The 23,528-nt window shown below is 44.9% G+C and overlaps 1 protein-coding gene across 6 annotated transcripts in view; it reads left to right on the top strand.

The window, feature by feature from the left end:
• The window catches only part of BEGAIN (brain enriched guanylate kinase associated), a 597,092-nt gene that overhangs the window by 134,182 nt on the left and 439,382 nt on the right, over positions 1-23,528 (top strand). The gene's annotated exons all lie outside the window — the stretch shown is intronic.

Raw genomic sequence — 23,528 nt, 5'->3', positions numbered from 1 at the left:
CTATGTTAAAATAAACATTCCAATACAGTTTGGATGGAGTTTATTAAACCATATACATATAGAATATTAAAAAAAAATCCATTTAATGACAGCAAGCAAAGATCTTAAAAATAGTTAAAAATTGATGCACAATTTTTTTCTACAAATACTGGTTAAAAAAAATTATGTCCGTAGAACTTTTTTGGGTGTGAAATGTGAAATGTAACCGTCTTATTCCTATATAATACGTCTACGTTGGGTATAGTGTAATGTATGGAGCTCCAGTTTGAGATGTTCTTTGGTTTGCTACAAGCAGAGCTCTTTAAAAAAAAAAAAAAAAAAAAACAGCAAAGAAATAAAAAAATTAATTAGCAAATGTTTCACTTCTATGTTAAAACAAACATTTCAATACAGTTTGGCTGGAGTTTATTAAACTATATACATATAGAACAGTAAAAAAAAAAATCCATTCAACGATAGCAAGCATAGATTTAAAAAATAGTGAATAATTGATGCACAAAGTTTTATAGAAACTTTCTATAACTTTTCCTACAAATTTCTATAACTTTTTCTATAACAAATTTCTACAAAGAATTTTTTAATGTCTTTAGAACTTTTTTTGGGTGTGAAATGTAACCGTCTTATTCCTATATAATACGTCCACGTTGGGTATATTTTAATGTATGGAGCTACGTACGTTGTGTCCCGGCTGGGTAGCTCTATGTCGTGGCGTGCAGCTCGGGCATGTGAGGGGTGGTCCGGGGGCAGTGCTATGTAAAAAGTGTCAACATACTAATTAAAACATCATTAATGGCTCTAATTGGCACCCTAGGGGTGGTCCCAGCAGCATGGCGAATAGATGAATGGACTTATTAAATTGCTATGGAAACGCATCTCCAGACTTACACATGTTGTCTGCAGCAAACATTATTCAGACAGAATTGGGACAGAGGATAACTGCGCACTCATTCTTTCCATATATCGCAACAAATGCGAAGCTTCCAGACTCATTTAACACGTGGACACTTTACTATGAACAGTGGGAACAGTCAAATCACATTACACATGTTTAGCAAACAATTGTCCTGTCTATGTTCTGTTTACAAATAGGGGGTCGGGTTATAAATAGCGGGTGACCACACAGTGGCTGAACGGAGGGGCGCGGGGGACTGTTACGGCAGGTATTGTATAGTGCAGCGTGAAGTCGAGACCTAAAGCTTAAATAGGTATCCAAAACTGTAATGTTACCTGCCTAAATAATATAAAATGTCACAAGACTATTGGGAAAATACACTGGGGAGTCACCTTGTTCTGACCACATTCAAAGTCAGCAGCGTGTAGCTCATGGGGTCACATGGGGTGAGCAGGCTTGGTGGCTGTATAAGGTGGTGATAGGCTATCTGCATACATATCCCTTGTTGCTATCAAGGCTTAAAGCGACTCTGTACCCACAATCTTACCCCCCCAAACCGCTTGTACCGTCAGATGCTTTTAATCCAAGATCTGTCCTGGGGTTTGTTCGTCAGGTGATACAGTTATTGTCCTAAAAAATACTTTTAAAGTTGCTGTATCAAATTGGAGTGGCCTAGAGTAACAATGTCCTAGGACTGCGATGCCCCTTCGTCCATCCTCCCCACCCTCTTCATCATTAGGAACGCCCCAAGAACAATTTCTTCTATTCATCACCTGTGTGAACACTGCACATGAGCTGGATCTTTAAGGCACCTTTGCAGTGTTCAGACAGGTGTTGAATAGGAAAAATCCTGCCCAGGGGCCTTCCTAGTGATGAGGAGGGCGGGGAGGAGAGATGGAGGGGCATCGTCAGCCTAGGGCACAGACACTCTAGGCCACACCAATTAGTGGTGACATGGAAACTGCAGAGCACCAGCCGCCATTAACGTGAGAAGTTAACTATGAGGCCGGACCAAGGAGCCGCTCTCCGCTGTGATGAACCAGGGGGCTACCAGTCATGTATCTAACACAACAGTTCAGCAAACCCTATGCCGTATGGAGCTGCAGAGCAGATGGATGGTCACTGCACCTCTGATAGGTTGAAAAGGCTTCAGTGTTCGCATCAATATCAAGATTGGACTCTGCTGATCGGTAAAGGGTTGTCTCACGTTCTCTGCTTCATAGAATGGATGGACATTGAAAGGAGCATCAAAAAACACCCTGCAGCTCTTCCTGGAAGAACACAAGCTGGTGGGGGCAGCATTATGGTCTGGGGGATGTTCTCTGTGCCATTAATCCACGTGGAGGCTCTCTCAGATGATCTGGCTATGAATCCAGTCCTGCAGATCACATGCACCCATATATTTGGTTTGTCTTCCCAGGGACAGATGGGATTTTCTAGAAAGACAATATATCATGTCACATGGCTAGAAATTTCCAACATTGGTTGAAAGAGCTACTATTCTAAAGGCTTAAACCCAACTGAGAGTCTGTAGAACCACCTCTATGATATGTGGGCTGAATGGACCCTCCAGCAGCTGTGGGATGCAGTCAGCATAACTATGGATACTGGTGACACCTACCAGGACCTTATAGGATCACTCCTGGCCCCCTTTGCTGCTGGTCACAATAATGGGATTCCACAGAGTATTTATCATTGGTTCTGACTGGTCTTGTGAGATTCCGGGCCTTTCACACAGGTCGATTCAAATCATTCAAATTTAGACAAAAACCTTGAGGTGTAAACCCAGCAACGATCAAACCAAACGTCATTCATATTTTGTGCATCGCATCTTTCGAGATGACCTCAAAAACATCATTAATTGTCTGCAAGTCTTTCAGTGTAAACATTCAGCCGGCCGTTCAAAAGGATAAGTATATATACCAATGCAATTACGAAAATTACCGATTTTTCATAGCGATTTATCTTTTCCTGTTTTTACCTGTTTTTTTTTTAATGTAACTAATTAGATGTCATTGTAATCTACATCCCCATTCTATCTGTGTTAATTTGAGGACCTGTGACCCTATTTCGATTTGATTTATCTTTTCATCCTAACACCTATCGTTTAAAAGAAAAAAAAAATAATCATCATTTGTCGTTGCTAAACAAGTGCTTAAGCAATTTATCTGTACGTGTAAAAGGACCCTTAGATTACAGTTCTGTACAGAAAACAAGTGCTGCAAAAAAGAATATTCATTGGCTCTGCAAACTATGTAATAAACTTTCTAAACTCCTGAATTTCTCATAGTTTTCAAAATGCCCTCTATGTGTCATTATAGAGGATATCCCAACATCCAAGTATCCCCTGGATAGGATAGGTGAGGGTCTGACCTCTATGTCCACCACCGATCATGAGAACATTGTAATCAGCTGTGATCTGTGGAGACACCTGGCAGTAGGTGTTCAATTTATTGACAGCACCACCACAGGTGGAAAATAATATTGCATGGTGCCTACTGATATCTGTGTGTCAGATCCCCCAGAGCTTCTCTGGATGGATAAGGGAGTTAGGGATTATCCTAAGTTTAAAAGTTAAAGGGAACCTGTCACTATGTTTATAAGGGTAAGCATAAACTAGCGTTAGAAATGGTGAACAAATCGGTGTATTATTTCCATCATTCTGTTTAGCCATTCTCCTAATATGCAGGAGAATAGGATTCTTGCCACACCCTTACCCCCGCCCACCAGCTGCTGATTGACAGGTGATTGCCCATACACAGCATGGATAGATAACTGCCATTCAGCAAATGGTGGGCGGAGTTTTCTGCTTTCATGAATGACTACTGGCCTCACGCACATAATGGAGAGGACTACTTATTGTTCATGTTAGATGATAGATGGGAAATATGATTGCCTAATTTGAGTAAGTTTGCAGCCTATGATTTCGCTGCTGGTGTCAGGGCATGCTGGGAGTAGTAGTTTTGCAGCAGTTGGGGAGTCACGTGTTGGGGCCCCCCTGCCCTGGCCGGTTGCTCGCAGTCGATGATTTCTGGTGTTTACGCCGATAATTGATGACATTTCCTTTTAGCCGCTGCCTGAATGTTTTCTCTGATTGCTATCACATAAATTCTCAAACTAAACTTTTCACCCGGCGGTGCGGCTCGTCCCTCTTAGTGGCTGTTTATATTTGTAGCCTTTCCAGCCGAGATGAAAAGACAAAACATTGAGAAACGCACCCGAGATGCTTTTTACATCTGATCGGACTTCTCTTTGGAAATCGGAAAAAATTTAACCAGTTGATTGCTGCTTCAGCCAAACCCAGAAAGCTAAACGACATGACTTTTCTGGTTGTCATCTCTCACTGTGTCATATGGTGGTACCTCATCTGAGACCCCCCCCCCCTCGAGACTAACAACCAGCAGCTTCCATGATCAGAGATGAGCGAACTATAAGAATGTTCCTGTTGGATGCAGCCCTAGGGAGTGTGGGAAAGCACGGATACAGCCTATGGCTTATGGCTTCCCATGTATTGTGAAGCAACAACACCTAGCGTGGAATAGCAGTGGCAGACATGCTGGTAGTTGTAGTTTTTCAGCAGCTGGAAAGCTATAGCCATGTTTTGTGTCCTCCACTTCTGGTGGCGGTCTCTCTGCAGCGTTACCACTCTCGTGGAGTAATACGTGTAGATATCCCATCTGCTGTTTGGGGCCGGTCTCGGGGTCCTGACCTATAGTTGGATGGAACCCAGAGTCCACACAATAATGTTCCTGGAGCAGCTCCAGCCATTTGCCAATCGTGTTGTATGGAGCCAAGCATCTTGTAATGATACAGAATCCACTGGGTGAGAGAGCTCCACGTCATTACTATCACAGGGGACTGGGGAACATTGTAACACATGCTGTAATCATGGAGGAGAATTCATCAGCCGGGGCCACAATCTTATCTCTATTCCCAGTACACACCATAGCTGTAATATTATACAATGCAAAGTATAGTAAGTGTAATTCCACAATGGAATTTTGCTAGGATATGCCTTACCATTGTAATCGATGGGGTTCTGACCCAGCAATCTGGAAAGTAAAGGGACAGAAATATTTCGGGTATTTCTTATCCTCAGCAACTTGGCTGTCCTATTATTTGGACATTATAGATGAGGTTCTTAGCTTAGGACCTCTATGTTCTAGCTTGGGTGGACCAAGCTCGCTCTTGTATCACATTCATGCCCATAGACTTGAATAACTAAAACTATTTACCCTTCCCGATGCCCGTGCAGCGCCACATCGCGCTCGTGGACCCCGCTGACAGTCTGCAGCTGCAGCTACGTCACAACCTGGCTGATAGATGCCCTACTCAGGCAGTTAGTGACTGGGGCAGGACACCGCTGTAGTCACTGATCGGCTGAGCGGGCTAAATCCCGCTCTTCAGGGACATGTCAGCCAGTTTGTGACATACCCTGAAGCTGGGAGAAAGCGACATCCGATGGGGTTCGAGATCCCAGTGATGTGGTGCATACTGTCTTTATGTTCCCCCTACTCCCTGCCCAATATGAATTTTCAAGAGTGAAAACGAGTGGCAGCCATTTCTTGGTGGCGGAAACTGCATCCGGAGAGGGTCATTATCTGGCGCTGTATCCTGGGGTAGGGTGGGTCCAGCCCTAGTCTCACTAAAAGCCCGTATCTCCACAATACTGTCAAGTATGCTAAACACATTTTAACAGTAGCAAATATTGATTGTCAGTGTAAATGGCAAAGTATCTCCTTTATGCTACAACCAGCCCTGGAAAATCATCGCCAGCAGCAATCGTAAAGCGCCATATCATTACCCTCCGCCTCAGAATTCTCTGTTCATAGCTCAGCTGAAATAAGTTTCCATCTTCAGCAGTCAAATAAGAAAAGATACACTTTATATATTCAATTCAATCACAAAATCCATTTACACATAAGGCAGTACATTCACTTTGGCCATGTCTTATTGCAACCATTCCACACACCCCTCAGGACAATAGGATCGGACAAGTTGAAATCCAACTGCTTTATCTTTCTCTTCCTGCAAAGGGGAGAGTCAGGATCCCCCAGTTTCCAGTTTTACCCATGCAGTCTAAAGTTGTCCATACAGACGACTGTTTCCTATCCTGCCCCACCACCTCCCCCCAATACACTTCTGTGTTGGGGAAAGGGGGTTAAGTTGCTTCCAGACTCCAATCATGGAAACTTATTTCCCAGAGAACCCAAGGATCAGGCAGTGGAAATCCTCTATGCCTGATCCTTCTCTTTCACAACATCATCTATTGGGCTCAGTCAGGATCCAGTAGCCCACACCACTGACTGGCCATTGGCAGGAGCTGCCTCATTTGTTCCATTATAGTCTATAGAGCAAAGGAGTCAGATCTTAAAGCCTGACGGGGGATGGTGCTGCTGTGCGCATTGCCATTACCCATTGGAAAACTGGAAATCTAATACTGCAATGGCGCATTAAAGGGGTTATCCAGTGCTACAAAAACATGGCCACTTTCTTCCAGAGACAGCATGACTCTTGTCTCCAGTTCAGGTCTAGTTTGCAATTAAGCCCCATTCACGTCAATGGAACAGAGTAACAAATCCCCACCCAAGCTGGGGACAACAGAGGGGCTGTCTCTGAAAGAAAGTGGCCATTTTTGTGTAGAGCTGAATAACCCCTTTAAACATTGATTTAAGTAAATCTCCCCCCATAGACTTTTACATGCCAAATCAACAGTGAAAACATCACTTTTTAGTGACCATTTAGTTTTAGTACCATAAGCCTCAGGTTCTCTGTATCTTCACTGGTAAAGAATCAGGGCACAAACTTTAGAAACTTTCAAAACTTTTTCAACATTAGAAACTTTTCTCAACTTTTTCATTATACAAAACCAGGGGAAAAAAAAAAAATTTTGAGATACATTGTCAGCTATGTGATGTCTTAGGGGAACTTTATTATTTTTTTTTATATATTCTATGTTATTCGGGTTACACCAGATATCGATATAGGGGTTAAAACAGGACACTCAAAAACGCTCTTTCCTTTCAATAGCAGAGACCTGCATGAGTCATAGAGCAAATTTTCTCCCTGTGTCCAGCGTGTTTCTTCAGCTCCGTCTCCGAATAATTTCCCTGAAATACTTTAATTGGCACTAATTCATTAATAAAAGAGTAGTTTTATTTTTATGCCGTGTCCTGGGATCTCATTCAACTATGAGAAAGAAGCAATCTGTCAAAACTGAGACTGCCTTACTAAATATTTATCCCCCCCCACCCCCAGAATGGTTAGCAAGTTAGGGCGGGTGTAATCGGGGCAGAGGAAGGATTTACCCCCCCCCCCCCTCCCCATTTTTGACAGCGTCTGGTATTGTTGTCCTTACCATGTGTCTTTCTGATGGGTCTTTTAAAAAACGAGCCTGACATTGACTGCTCCTGAGCAGACTATGAGACTCGGAGGACCCCGCTCTGAAATGTTTGTCAGGGGGTGGGGGGAATAAAAGACTCTAATTCCCAGCAGGAGACTGGGAAAATAATGTCCCTGCTACTAAGACCCAGGAGGAGAGAGGATGCAGAAAATCACATTGTTGCTGCGCATTCAACTACCTATCTGCATGTACAATGCTACAAGGAAATGGCTGTTAGCTTCTCAGCCGTATTATTAACCCGTGCGAGACGCCGCCCCCCCCCCCCCTTATAATAAATGGGAGCGGGGAGTGGATTTGGGTCTGGGTTGCTTTGTAAAAGAACAACAATGGTTCTGCGCCAAAGGATCCTGTGTGACCTCAGCTGCACCTTGAATTTTTGTTCACAGAAACAGCGGAGGGAGAACAATTATATAACTGAAGATAGCACAAACAAATCGGCAACGGGAACAGATTAAAATCACAAAACGGTAACATTGTAGACTCGTCTGTTTCCTCTCACATTAGGAAGGCTGCCTGACGCTTGGAAGCTGGGTGTTATACCGGATTACCACATAGCGCTGACATAGTCTGTGGCGCTGCACATAGAATATATTCACTTTAAACCAAGTCTGGACTCATGATGTCATTACACTGACGTGGACACATATAAAGGGGCTGTCCAAACTAGACCACCTACATCCATAGCAAAAGTTGGAATGGGGACCCACCCCACCATGACATGACCTCATGATCGTTAGCTTCATAATGCACAGGTGGTAGATGCACAGTGATGTCACTGTACAGGGATAATTCACACAGTGTGCAGGGGTGAGGCTCATAGTCACATCACAATATTGGCATAATGCACATAGTTATGTCGCAGTACAAGAAAAATTTTCATAGTAATGCCACTGTAAAGAGGTGATGCACACAGTGATGCCATAGTGCAAGGACAGTGCTCACAGTGATGCCATAGTGCAAGGACAGTGCTCACAGTGATGTCATAGTGCAAGGACAGTGCTCACAGTGATGTCATAGTACAAGCACAGTGCTCACAGTGATGTCATAGTGCAAGGACCGTGCTCACTGTGATGTCATAGTGCAAGGACAGTGCTCACAGTGATGTCATAGTACAAGGACAGTGCTCACAGTGATGTAATAGCGCAAGGACCGTGCTCACTGTGATGTCATAGTGCAAGGACAGTGCTCACAGTGATGTCAGGGTGCAAGGACAGTGCTCACAGTGATGTCATAGTGCAAGGATAGTGCTCACAATGATGGCATAGTGCAAGGACAGTGCTCACAGTGATGTCAGGGTGCAAGGACAGTGCTCACAGTAATGCCATAGTGCAAGGACAGTGCTCACAGTGATGTCATAGTGCAAGGACAGTGCTCACAGTGATTTCATAGTGCAAGGACAGTGCTCACAGTGATGTCATAGTGCAAGGACCGTGCTCACTGTGATGTCAGGGTGCAAGGACAGTGCTCACAGTGATGTCATAGTGCAAGGACAGTGCTCACAGTGATGTCATAGTGCAAGGACCGTGCTCACAATGATGGCATAGTGCAAGGACAATGCTCACAATGATGGCATAGTGCAAGGACCGTGCTCACAGTGATGTCAGGGTGCAAGGACAGTGCTCACAGTGATGTCATAGTGCAAGGACAGTGCTCACAGTGATGTCATAGTGCAAGGACCGTGCTCACAATGATGGCATAGTGCAAGGACAGTGCTCACAATGATGGCATAGTGCAAGGACAGTGCTCACAGTGATGTCAGGGTGCAAGGACAGTGTTCACAGTGATATCATAGTGCAAGGACAGTGCTCACAGTGATGTCATAGTGCAAGGACAATGCTCACAGTCATGTTATAGTGCAAGGACAGTGCTCACTGTGATGTCAAGGAACATTGATTATGTGATATCACATTACATGAATAATGCACAAAATAATTTCACAGTACATATTATACTGATGTCACTGTAGAAGGAAATAAACACAGTGATGTCACAGGGATACATCAAATTTTTTTCTTCCTTCAAATCAACTGGTTTAAGAAAGTTATACAGACTTGTTATTTACTTCTATTTAAAAATCTCCAGTCTTCCAGTACTTACCAGTTGCTGTATGCTATGCAGGAAATGTATTCTTTCCAGTCTGACACAGTGCTGTCTGCTGCCACCTCTGTCCATGTCAGAAACTGTCCAGAGCAGGAGACGTTTTCTATGGGGAATTGCTATTGTTCTGGACAGTTCCTGACATGGAAAGAGGGGGCATCAGAGAGCACTGTGTCAGACTGGAAAAATACACCACTTTCTGCAGGACATACAGCAGCTGAAAAGTACTGCAAGACTAGAGATTTTTTTTAATTGTCATTTACAAATCTGTATAACGTTCTGACACCAGTTGATTTGAAAGAAAAAAAAATCACCAGAGCTCACCTTTAAGAGTGACTTTAAAGTAAAGGAATAGTAAGTACAGTTTTATAATATGGTTATGATTTCACATTACAGAACTAATGCACATAGGGATATTACAGTCATACTGTATACAGTGGTCTAACAGTACGTGGATAATGCTCACAGTGATGTCATATTACAGGCATAGTGCACACAGTCATGTAGTATTGGACTAAAGTGCACAATATATAGAGATAGTGACAGTGATATCACAGTATAAGGATAGTGACAGTGATATCATAGTATAGGGATAGTGTACAAAGTGATATAATAATAGGCAGCTCATGTGCACAGTGATGTCACAGTACAGGGATACTACACACAGTGATGTCACAGTACAGGGATAATACACACAGTGATGTCACAGTACAGGAATAATACACACAGTGATGTCACAGTACTGGGATAATACACAGTGATGTCACAGTACAGGGATACTACACACAGTGATGTCACAGTACAGGGATAATACACACATTGATGTCACAGTACAGTGATAATATACACAGTGGTGTCACAGTACAGTGATAATACACACAGTGATGTCACAGTACAGGGAAAATACACAGTGATGTAATAATATGGGGCTGATATGCACAGAGATGTCACAGTATAAGGGTAGTGACAAAATGATGTTACCTTACAGAAATACAGGGATAATCTGTGCAATGATGTTAAAAAAAGATTATATACAGTGGAGCAACATGGCTGTATAACTCTGTGATGTCATATTGCAGGAATAATAGCATTATGTCATATCAGAGGAGTAATACTGCCCAGAAGGGATAATGCACATAGCAGGGTATCCGAGGCTTCCTAACGGAGCTTAGGCTGGAGGTGTGTTACCTTTCCCATGTACAACGCCCTTACTTATTAGCCCCATAACCATGACCATGGCTACATGGATGGAACAGAGGGAGAAGGTCCACTGGGTGCTCTTTCTCCACAGGCACCATTACATTATTAATAGGGTAACGCCCATTACTCCTGCTGCAGGTGATGAAACAGCAGGAAGGGGGGACATCTATATGCCCCCTTGTACAGAGCAGGGTGAGGTCTAGGGGGTTAGAGGGGGGTCTCGGGTGGATGTGCAGTCTGACACATTAATGTGATTAGAGATTCACACCATCTCCTAGGTAATCTCATGTCATGTCCCCACCGACGGGGTTGTGTCAGTTCACGCTGCAAATCTTGCCGTATTTTGATAATTTCTGAATTCTCTTGTTTGCAGGGATGAAGCAGAACGCGCAGAAATGTCTTTTCATTGTAAAGAACACAGTAAACATTTCTGCGCCGCCTGCCAGCTCATTATCTAACTAGGTCTCTCCAGTTACTCTGAAAACAACAGGAGCTGAGACGCCGCTGCCAAAAAACACATTTTAGCCGGTGAATCCATCTACAGCACATTATAAGAGATTATCACATTTCTGGGATCATTTATTAACATAAATCTCTAGTTTTCATGCAGCCTAAAAACTCAGCATCATAAGAAGAAAAACTGCAGTGAAAAACCTTAAAGGGGAATGCCACACTTAAAAAAAAAAAACTAGTTATAAGGTTGTGAGTCGTCCTGAGCGGTCTTGTTATAAATCCCCTGATGTGGGTCACTGACCACTAAACTATAGACAGAGTAATTCTAGCAAATAACCTGCCCCCCTTGAGCGATCCCGCTTGACTCTCCACCCGTTCCATCGACTCCATTCTATGCTCAGGTGGATTCCGCCTTCTGCCTAAAGAATTGACTTGTCAATTCATTGGGTGGACAGCAGAATCTGCCTGAGCATAGAATGGAGTCTATGGGACGGGCGGCGGAATCAGTGTGCATATACCCTTACTGGAAAGCTGGCCGATTGTATAAAAAATGAAACTGTAAGCAAAACTCAAAGTATTCCCCCCCCCCCCCCACACACACACCCTATTTGCCATGTTTGATGGGTTCAGTCCACGTATAACAGCCATATAATGCCAAGGTAATCCTGTCATAGACATCCCACCCAATACCACTATAGTGCCAAATAATACAGCCTCCTACATCCCACATAATACTGCCATTTAGTACCAAGCCAGTACTGCCACTTACACTCACCATACCAACATATAGTGCCATAATAATACAGACATACGTAACCCACATAATACCATCATATAGTGTATGATAATACTGCCACATACACCCCACCTAATAACACCATAAATGGCAATATTATACAGCAATACAAAATCGATATAGTGGCAAAATAATACAACCATATATAACCCAGGTAATATTTCCATATAGTGCATGGTAATACTGCCATAAACATCCCACATAATGCCACCATATTGTGGTAGCATTATACAGCAATAAAAAAAAAATCTTTATATGCCATATAGTGTCAAAATATTGACAGAGTAATACAGCTACACTGCTGACCAAAAATATTGGCACCCCTGCAAATCTGTCAGATAATACTCAATTTCTTCCAGAAAATGATTGCAATCACACATACTTTGGTAATAATATCTTCATTTATTTTGCTTGCAATGAAAAAACTCAAAAGAGAATGGGGAAAAAAAGTCATTGATTATTTTACAGAAAACTCCAAAAATGGGCCGGAGAAAAGTAACTGCGAACAACGGCTTCCGGTAACCATCAATGAGTTTCTTACTATGCTCTGCTGGAATTTTAGACCGTTCTTCTTTGGCAAATTGCTCCAGGTCCCTGAGATGTGAAGGGTGCCTTCTCCAAACGGCCATTGTGAGATCTCTCCACAGGTGTTCTATGGGATTCAGGTCTGGACTGATTGCTGGCCACTTTAGAAGTCTCCAGTGCTTTCTCTCAAACCAGTTTTTAGTGCTTTTTGAAGTGTGTTTTGGGTCATTGTCCTGCTGGAAGACCCATGACCTCTGAGGGAGACCCATGACCTCTGACCTCAGCTTTCTCAGACTGGGCCCTACATTATGCTGCACAATGTGTTGGTAATCTTCAGACTTCATAATGCCATGCACAAGGTCAAGCAGTCCAGTGCCAGAGGCAGCAAAGCAACCCCAAAACATCAGGGAACCTCTGCCATGTTTGACTGTAGGGACCGTGTTCTTTTCTCCGAAGGCCTCATTTTTTCCCTGTAAACTCTATGTTGATGCCTTTTCCCAGAGAGCTCTACTTTTGTCTCATCTGACCAGAGAACATTCTTCCAAAAGGTTTTTGGCTTTCTAAGGTAAGTTTTGGCAAACTCCAGCCTGGCTTTTTTTATATCTCTGGGTCAGAAGTGGGGTCTTCCTGGGTATCCTACCATAGAGTCCCTTTTCATTCAGATGCCGACAGATAGTACGGGTTGACTCTGTTGTATCCTTGGACTGTAAGGCAGCTAGAACTCGTTTGGATGTTAGTCGATCTTTCGTTGAAATCTCTCGTCAATTTTTCTTTTCGGTCCACATCTAGGTAGGTTAGCCACAGTGCCATGGACACTGTGCACGGTAGACACAGGAACATTCAGGTCTTTGGAGATGGACTTGTAGCCTTGAGATTGCTCATGCTTCCTCACATTTTGGCTCAGACAGTTCTTTGGTCTTCTTTCTTTTCTCCATGCTTAATGTGGTACACACAAGGACACAGGACAGAGGTTGAGTCAACTTTAATCTATTTCAACCGTCTGCAAGTATGATTTAGTTATTGCCACCAACTATTATGTGCCACAGGTAAGTAACAGGTGCTGTTAATTACACAAATTAGAGAAGCATCACATGATTTTTCTAAGGGTGCCAATACTTTTATCCGACCCCCCTTTTTAATGTTTGGTGTGGAATTATATCCAATTTGGGTTTTTGACAATTCTTTTTGTGGTTTTCCATTGGAAACAAATTAAATGAAGAGATTAATACCAAACCATGTGTGATTTTTTGGAAGGAATTGAGTATTATCTGACAGAATGGCAGGGGTGCCAATACTTTTGGTCAGCACTGTACAAACAATACCATACAATAATACCAATACAATACAATACAATAATGGTACAATAATACCATTAAGAGCTAATATAATACAGCACAGCCACAAACAACACACATAATACCACCATAATATTGCCATATATGTCCTACATAATACCACCATATAGTGCCAACATGGTACAACCATAAACAACACAGATAAACAGAAGCCGGGGAGCCCACCTCCCAGGTATTTTCCTGGTGCCATGGCTCCATGCTGCCCGCGATTCCATCCCCAAAATAATGCTGCCACACTCCGCTAAATAAAACAGGGCTGTTTTAGCATTGCTCCTGGGGTTCTCATATTCAGAGGCCAGCCCTGTGAGTGGTACCTTCCATGGGAAGTATACTACTATCTTGTGCAGACACTGTATACAGTACCATTACTTTTTTCTTTGGGTGGGGGAATAATTTGATGCAATACTGTACTGTATATTTTCACATTGTCTTAAAATGACCACCAGGGGCGCTACTCCATTGCAATATTAATTTTACTGATATCATTACCGTATAATTAATATAGCAAGTTGTGTGCAAAACACTTCACAATATAAAATAAACTATCTCCTATCTATCTATCTATCTATCTATCTATCTATCTATGATCTATCTATCTATCTATCTATCTATCTATCTATCTATCTATCTATCTATCTATCTCCTATCTATCTATCTATCTATCTATCTCCTATCTATCTATCTATTTATCTATCTATCTATTTATCCGTCTATCTAACTATCTATCTCATATCTATTATTCATCTTATGTCTATCTCTGTATCTTTCATTGATCTGGGCTGCTGTGGTCAGGGGGCACTATGGGGTGTAAATCATTTAGGATGTGTAATTTGTCTAATGTTATGTAATGAATAGCTTTAGTGATATACGAGCTCCATATCCATTACACCCTCCATTGGTTTCTCATCCAGGATCTGCCAGCTTCTCTTCACGGTTAATCTGTGTGGACTATAAACTATAATACAGAGCAATGTAACCTATCCGTGCCCCTGCCCGGCTGCTGCCGCTGCTGCTTTGTGCTGCAGTATTACAAGCGCCATCTAGTGTCCTCCTCCTAGACTGCAGCATTGTGCTCTTTCTCTGCAGGTGGAGCAGACATAAGCATTCTGTACTGTATGCCACACACCAAGCCAAGCCGTCATACAGCATGACATGGGACTATGACCACAGGTCTTCCATTGACCTCATGTCACCGCCTTCACGGGTATCATAATTAGGGATGAGCGAACCGTTGGACTTTTGGTCCGATGGCATCTTTGCTCAATTACTATGCCTGCGATGCCTGAGATCCCTGGATTTCCAGGGAATGTATCCTGAATTCCCTGGAAGATCCCGGCCGCAGATTCCCGGGAGCGCAACTATGCACCCGGGAGCGCAGGCATCGCACTGGAGTGAGCGGCTTTTGGGCCGAAAGTCTGGAAGTTCCGCTCATCTTTAATCATAATGCAGAACAAGACGGCAATGGAGGCTGGAATGGAGATCTGTCCTCTTCAGCAATAAGTCCCACTATCTTGAATGCAATGATATCTGGAGATTGGTCTGGAGACCAAGTGGCCTTCAGGGAACGTCACTCCTGTCCTGCTACTGGTATATGGAGGGGGGGGGGGCATAATGAACGGTAGCCGGACCCTTCTAGTCCATGTTGGTGAACTAACAGCTCAGCCTTACATTGATTTGGTGGTGGAACCAGTTATGCGGCCAAGTCTTCCAGAAGTCTTTTATCAACGCAACAACGCCAGGCTGAATGCTGCTTGTGCTACTGTGGAATTACCCAAAAAGAAAGAATATTGCTGAACTTACGTAGCCAAAAATATTAATCTTTAATAAATACACATATTAAAAACAATAGATATCCATATGGCACTGGAATAGCACTGTTTACCTATTTACACTAGCACTTTATATGATCTGCCTATGTTATAATGTATTGAGTTGGTCAGGGACACAGCATGTGTTACAATATAGTATAATTCAGCTGTAACGCCTGGAGTAGTGGATCCACTGGACCGTCACTAGCGATAGCACTAACCTCACCAGGGAGCGGAGTCTAAGGGGCCGCTGGTTTTCACCAGAGCCCGCCGCAAGGCGGGATGGACTTGCTGCGGCAGGCGACCCCCAGGTCGCTACCCCTGGCTTGGTTGCTAGTGACGGCAGGAGATAGTGCAGGCAGAGGACTGTAGATGTGCTCGCAGGTGGCGGACAGGACTCAGGAACAATGGGAAGGCAGCGGGCAAGGACTAGGGACAAGGACTGAAGACAGGAACAAGGGACAAGGACTAAGGTCAGGAACAACAGGGAGCTGGGCCAAACGCTATGGGAAGCATGTAGAGGCTCCAACACCTGGAAGGGGGCAGAGCTGGTACTTATAGGGGAGTGATTGACATGTGGACCAATTAGGAGCGCACTGCCCCTTTAAATCAGAGATAGCCGGCGCGCGCCGGCCGGCACAGTGAGACACAGGAGCGGAGGAAGGTGAGGCGTCCCCAGGGGCCGAACTAGCAGCAGCGCCGGGTCCCTGCACAAGGACCCCGGCGGCTGCATGGGGCAGGAGGAGGTTGCGGCGGCATCCCGGAACACTGGACGCCGCCGCGGCCGTGACATCAGCGTTTCCCAACCGGGGTGCCGCGGCACGCCGGGAGAACCCGCCAGGGGTGCCGCGGGATCCCGGTGGGAAATGTGCGCTGTCACTTTAAGCATCCCGAGAAGCTGCGGCCGCGCAGCTTCTCGGGATGCACAGATCACTTTGATGTTCCTCCCGCACTGCGAGCGGGCGGAACATTAAAGTGAGCATAATGTAGGAGCAGGAAGTGTCAGCGTCCTGCTCCGACATTCACTCCCATAGGCCGCCGGCACTTCATACCAGCAGCCTATGGGAGGCCGGGACGTGACCTCTCCGGCAGGCGTGATGATGTGACCTCATCACGTCTGCCGGAAGTCCCGTCCCCGCGGCTCGCAAGATGGAGCCAGAAGAGAAGGAGGAAGAGCTGCTGCCTGCAGCCACAGCGCAGATTAGGTGAGTAGGATGTTTGTTTTTTTAGGGGCAGAGCAGGGGGCATTATTAGTTCATGGGGGGCACCTCTGGGGGCATTATTAGCTCATGGGGGCACCTCTGGGGGCATTATTAGTTCATGGGGGCACCTCTGGGGGCATTATTAGTATATGGGGGCACCTCTGGGGGCATTATTAGTTCATGGGGGCACCTCTGGGGGCATTAGTATATGGGGGCACCTCTGGGGCATTATTAGTGTATGGGGACACCTCTGGGGCATTATTAGTTCATGGGGGCACCTCTGGGGCATTATTAGTGTATGGGGGCACCTCTGGGGGCATTATTAGTTCATGGGGGCACCTCTGGGGCATTATTAGTGTATGGGGGCACCTCTGGGGCATTATTAGTTCATGGGGGCACCTCTGGGGGCATTATTAGTTCATAAGGGCCACCTCTGGGGGCATTATTAGTATATAGGGGCACCTCTGGGGGCATTATTAGTTCATGGGGGCACCTCTGGGGGCATTATTAGTATATGTGGGTACCTCTGGGGGCATTATTAGTATATGGGGCACCTCTGGGGGCATTATTAGTTCATGGGGGCGCCTCTGGGGGCACTATTAGCTCATGGGGGCACCTCTGGGGGCATTATTAGTTCATGGGGACACCTCTGCGGCATTATTAGTTCATGGGGGCACCTCTGGGGGCATTATTAGTTCATAAGGGCCACCTCTGGGGGCATTATTAGTATATAGGGGCACCTCTGGGGGCATTATTAGTTCATGGGGGCACCTCTGGGGGCATTATTAGTTCATGGGGGCACCTCTGGGGGCATTATTAGTTCATGGGGGCACCTCTGGGGGCATTATTAGTATATAGGCGCACCTCTGGGGGCATTATTAGTTCATGGGGGCACCTCTGGGGGCATTATTAGTTCATGGGGGCACCTCTGGGGGCATTATTAGTATATGGGGGCACCTCTGGGGGAATTATTAGCTCATGGGGGCACCTCTGGGGGCATTATTAGTTCATGGGGGCACCTCTGGGGGCATTATTAGTTCATGGGGGTACCTCTGGGGGCATTATTAGTATATGGGGGTACCTCTGGGGGCATTATTAGTTCATGGGGGGTACCTCTGGGGGCATTATTAGTTCATGGAGGGCACCTCTGGGGGCATTATTAGCTCATGGGGGCACCTCTGGGGGCATTATTAGCTCATGGGGGCACAGCAGGGGATCCTACATACAGGGGGCATCCCACATTCCTACTTGCTTTACTGCACATAACACCAAACAGCGCAGTTACTTTGGGAGCCTATAGGAGGGAGAAAGGGAAGGAAGTTGCTAGAAATGTGCGGAGCCTAAATTTTTTGTCTCGCAGCTTCTGAAGAGATGAAACATAGCTGGTAGAAATCATCATGGAGGACTGGGCCGGATGGAGAGGAAAAGGGAAAGTGACGCCTCAGATCAAAGAAGATGTCACCTGTGAGTCACTGTATGACGGTTTTCTTAATTTGTAGAATATTATTTAGTAGAGGTGCCCCGAGGAAATTGTTTTTTTCCAAGGGGTGCCCCGAGGTGGAAAAGGTTGGGAAGCACTGGTATAATAGACACTTCCTCCGGGATAGCCACTGTTCTTTAGTGTTTGGTCTTTTTCTCTCTTTTCAATATTTTTAGTATTTAATAAAGATTAATATTTTTGGCTATGTAAGTTCAGCAATATTCTTTCTTTTTGGATAATTGCTTGTAAAACTGTAGTAGCACTACGACTACATGTATAGAAGTTAGAAAGGCATTTGCCAAGGGACAACTGTTACCGATTAATGCATGTGGACAAAAAGTGTGGATATAACATTGTGCTACTGTGGGCAGCCTGGGTGGCCTAAACCTGCCACCATGTCTGTGGACAATTGGAAGTTGCCAACAAAAGATACTGCTTTGTATGCCCAGATGCATTTCTGCGCATGACTCTCATACTCATCTATATTGAATAAATCAAGATGCTTTGAATACTTTGTTTTCATTTTCCAACCATTTGTCATTACTATGTTCGTCCTGTCACTTCTATATTTCTACCTTCTTCCATTGCTCCAATCCCTAGTTCTCTATTGTTAGACTCTTTTGGTGGGTGGGTCACATGAGTCCTCTGACCGGTCTGCGGGTTCTAACCCCTTTCTATCACAGCCAGCAGGACGTTTTTCTGCAATTTGCTTTACAGCAGCTCTCCTGTGCGATCGGACCAGACACACTAGCCTTCGCCCCTCACACATCAATGAGCCCTGAACCCCCATACACCTGTGCCAGTTCCAGATTGTCCTTCCTTGAGAACATTTAGTCATTGCTAACAACTACATCCTGGGAACAACCCACAAGACCGTCGGCTCTGGAGATGCTCTGACCCCGGTGTCTACACATCACTATTTGACCCTTAGCACAGTCGCACTGATCCTTACACTTGTGAATTCTTCCGCTTTCATTATCAACTACAAGAACTTACCCATCTCTTGCCATTATTGTGTCCCCCCTCCACCAACCCGGACAGGCACCATACTCACCAAATAATCCATTTTATTCCCTTCACTTGTAAGTGGTTTTAATCTTATGGCTGCTTGGTGTATACAAAATATTCCAACAATCCTGCAAAATGTTAACAATCAGGTCATTAAATATTAATGAAGAGCGGATGGCGCGGGGCCCGTACGATGTGCCGCCAATGTCACAGTGAACAGAAACATCCCAATTAGAACACAAACTCTGATCCAGAAAGTTATCACTTGTTGGCCATGAGCAGCATTCCTGATCGTATGAGATCAGCTTCATCTCTTTATGTTCCGCTTTCTGCTACTTTAGTCCATAGGGGGTAATATGAAACCTACTGCCTCCCTGTCAGTAAGGGGTATTATTGTATTTGTTATCAATATGACTATACCAGTACTGTATGTGTAAAGTATAGCGGTACTAATTATGTGTATGATAAAGCAGTATTATATAGGTATTCAGTATAGTAGCACTATTTATGTGTATTTATACTGGTGTTATAAATGTGTACAGTATAGCAGTGTTATTTTTTATGCGTACGGTACCCCAGTGTTATATATTGCTCCATGGTTCATGTGTTCATTGTAGCAGTGTTATTGATGTGTATGGCATATCAGTACTATTTATTATTTACTGTATATGTATAGTATACCATTCTTATATTAATTTACGGTATAGTGGTAGAAATTATGTGTATGATATAGCAGTGTTTAGTATAGTAACACTATTTGGCTATGTTCACACAACGTATGTTTTGTGTAAATCACGGCCGTTGTTGCAAATTGCAACAACGACCGTGAATTACACAAAACATCCATTGTATTTTGAATGAATGGAATCATGTCAGTTCACACAAAGGAGTGTGCCGCTCCGGCTGCACGCTCCATTGTGTGCAGTGGGGAATTTCGGATGCGGGCGCATCCGAATTAATCAGAAATAAAGATCATCTGGTATTGCATGATCTTCAGTAACACCTGCCTTTCTGTGAACCGGCCGGGTCACAGAATATCCAGTGTTATACTTAGTGTGAACATGGCCTTTATGTATATTGTATACTGGTGTTATAAATGTGTATGTTATAACGGTAATATATTTTATGTGTATACCAGTATAATATATAAAAATGATCGAAAGCTACGATTCAGGTATACAGTAGAGCAGTTTTATGTATTATTTGTGTATGGTATGCCATTGTTATATAGGTGTGTGGTATAGTGGTATTTATTATGTGTATGGTATGCCATTGTTATATAGGTGTGTGGCATAGTGGTATTTATTTTGTGTATGATAAAGCATGCATATATATATATATATATATATATATATATATACTGTATATATATCCAGCATAGTACAACTATTTATGTGTATTGTACGCTGGTGTTATACGTATGGTATAGCAATATAATTTATATGTATGGGATACTGGTGTTGTATGTGTACAGCAGGGTAGCAATAATAGTTAGTTATGCGCATGGTATGCCATTGTTATTTAGGTGTGTGCAGGGGCGTAGCTAATGTCTCCTGGGCCCTGGTGCGAGAGGCCAACTTTGGCCCCCCCCCCTCCTTTCACGACCCAGTGATGCTATTGTTGTGTGTGTGTGTGTGTGTATATTATATATATATATATATATATATATATATATATATATATATATATATATATACATAGTGGTGCCTTGGATTATGAGCATAATTCGTTCCAGGACCGTGCTTGTAATCCAAATCCACTCTTAAACCAAAGCAAATTTTCCTATAAGAAATCATGTAAATGCAGACAATTGGTTCCACACCCCAAATATATTTATTATTCTGTACTGTACAGTAATGGAGAGGATGGGAAACACAAGGGCTGACAGAGACTGCAGGGAGCATGAAGGAATGAGCAGGGCAGATGTGGGCACATACATGCAGCACTCTCTGTCCGGGGAGAGAAGGGTTACAGCTATGGAGAGATTACCTCCACAGTCCTGTCCCCTGATGTAAGCCCCAGCCTGAAGGGGATCTGCTATGATTTGGAAGGTGTTTAGAGTACAGTGCTGTAGACCCCGCTATGCAGGCCATGCCCCTTCTCCACTCGCGCTCCCACCCAATACAGGAAGTTCTTAAACCAAAGCAATGCTCTTAAACCAAGTCACAATTTTGAAAAACTGTGAGCTCTTAAACCAAAACGCTCTTAAACGAAGTTACTCTTAAACCAAGGTACCACTGTATGTATATATATATATATATATATATATATATATATATATATATATACATATACACACACACACACACACACACCAAGACAGATATTACCTATTACCGCCATACTGTTACCGACCAAATCCTGTATACTGAGACCAATATTACCAGTAATACCAGTATATAGGGAGGAAACATTACTGCCACACCACAACCACTACCATCACCACCATATTGTTACTGACCAAATCCAGTATACTAAATCACCTCATCCAGTCATATAGAGGTGGCCCCAGCTCTACACAGGCTCTATACACCATATACTTTACTGTGCAGTTATATCAGGTGACTCACAGGGGAAGTCTTTTCTGATCGGAGTTCTTTCCTTTTCATCTTCTTCTCCATCCGTCCTAGGCCGTTATGAGAACTTCTCCGAGCCACGAATCCACAGAATCTGCCAGACAGACATATTAGGCTCCACACTCTGACACCATCTCCATCTCTCTACACACTGCACATCTGTACTGTCCCCTTTACACCCTCATTTAGTGGGTAGCCCTGACTCTATGTGACCTCCTAATAATATATGCCCCCCTCTGTGTATTCCCTCTCCCCCTATGTTGCCCCCCCCAAATAGATGGCCCCCTCTACCCCCTCCCTTATGGATGGTCCCCTCTCCCCCCACCCTCCCTTATAGATGGCCCCCTCTCCCCTCACCCTCCCTTATGGATGGTCCCCTCTCCCCCCACCCTCCCTTATAGATGGCCCCCTCTCCCCCCACCCTCCCTTATAGATGGTCCCCTTCCCCCCCCCCCTCCCTTATAGATGGTCCCCTCCCCCCCCCTCCCTTATAGATGGTCCCCTTCCCCCCCCCTCCCTTATAGATGGTCCCCTTCCCCCCCCTCCCTTATAGATGGTCCCCTTCCCCCCCTCCCTTATAGATGGTCCCCTTTCCCCCCCTCCCTTATAGATGGTCCCCTTTCCCCCCTCCCTTATAGATGGTCCCCTTTCCCCCCCTCCCTTATAGATGGTCCCCTTTCCCCCCCTCCCTTATAGATGGTCCCCTTTCCCCCCCTTTATAGATGGTCCCCTTCCTCCCTCCCTTATAGATGGTCCCCTCCCCCCCCCATAGATGGCCCCTCTTTCCCCCCACCCTCATAGATGGCCCCTCTTTCCCCCCACCCTCATAGATGGCTCCTCTTTCCCCCCACCCTCATAGATGGCCCCCTCCTTCCCCCCACCCTCATAGATGGCCCCCCTCTTTCCCCCCACCCTCATAGATGGCCCCCTCTCTCCCCCCACCCTCATAGATGCCCCCCTCCTTCCCCCCCACCCTCATAGATGCCCCCCTCCTTCCCCCCCACCCTCATAGATGCCCCCCTCCTTTCCCCGCACCCTCATAGATTTCCCCCTCCTTCCCCCCACCCTCATAGATGCCCCCCTCCTTTCCCCCCACCCGTACAGGCTGATAAAAAAACAAAACTTAACTCACCTGACATCGCGCTCCCACGTTGATCCTCACTCCTTCGATCTGTCCCCGGCTGCTGCGCGGCTGCCGGGGGTGTTGCGTCTTATCCCCGGCAGCGCGCGCATCCCAGAACTCCCTGCGCGCCGGAAACCGGAAGTCAGGGCCCAAGGCGCGCAGGGAGTTCTGGGATGCGCGCGCTGCCGGAGGTAAGACGCGACACCCCCGGCAGCCGCGCAGCAGCCGTGGGACAGACGGAGCCAGACTCTTGTGACCGCAAGCAAAACAATGCTTGCTGTCACAACAGTGATTGATCGGGGGGCCCCGCGGGCCCCCCTTGTGGCGGGCCCGGTCGCGGCGGCGACCCCCGCGACCACGGTGGCTAAGCCACTGGGTGTGTGGTATAGTGGTATTTATCATGTGTATGATAAAGCAGTATTATATATATGTGGTCAGTTTAGTCTATGTATATGCATGGGATACTGGTGTTGTAGTATAGAGCTACTATTTGTGTATACAGTATACTGGTGCCAAGCCTATCTATAGCAATGATATTAGTGCTATAAACAAGTTGGGGGCCCGGTTGCAGATTTTACATGGGGGTCCAGGAGTTTCAGGTTTCGTCTCT

The sequence above is a fragment of the Dendropsophus ebraccatus genome, chromosome 13 (genome assembly GCF_027789765.1).
Source record: "Dendropsophus ebraccatus isolate aDenEbr1 chromosome 13, aDenEbr1.pat, whole genome shotgun sequence".
NCBI lineage: Eukaryota > Metazoa > Chordata > Amphibia > Anura > Hylidae > Dendropsophus > Dendropsophus ebraccatus.
This window is presented reverse-complemented; position numbering and strand designations above follow the sequence as displayed.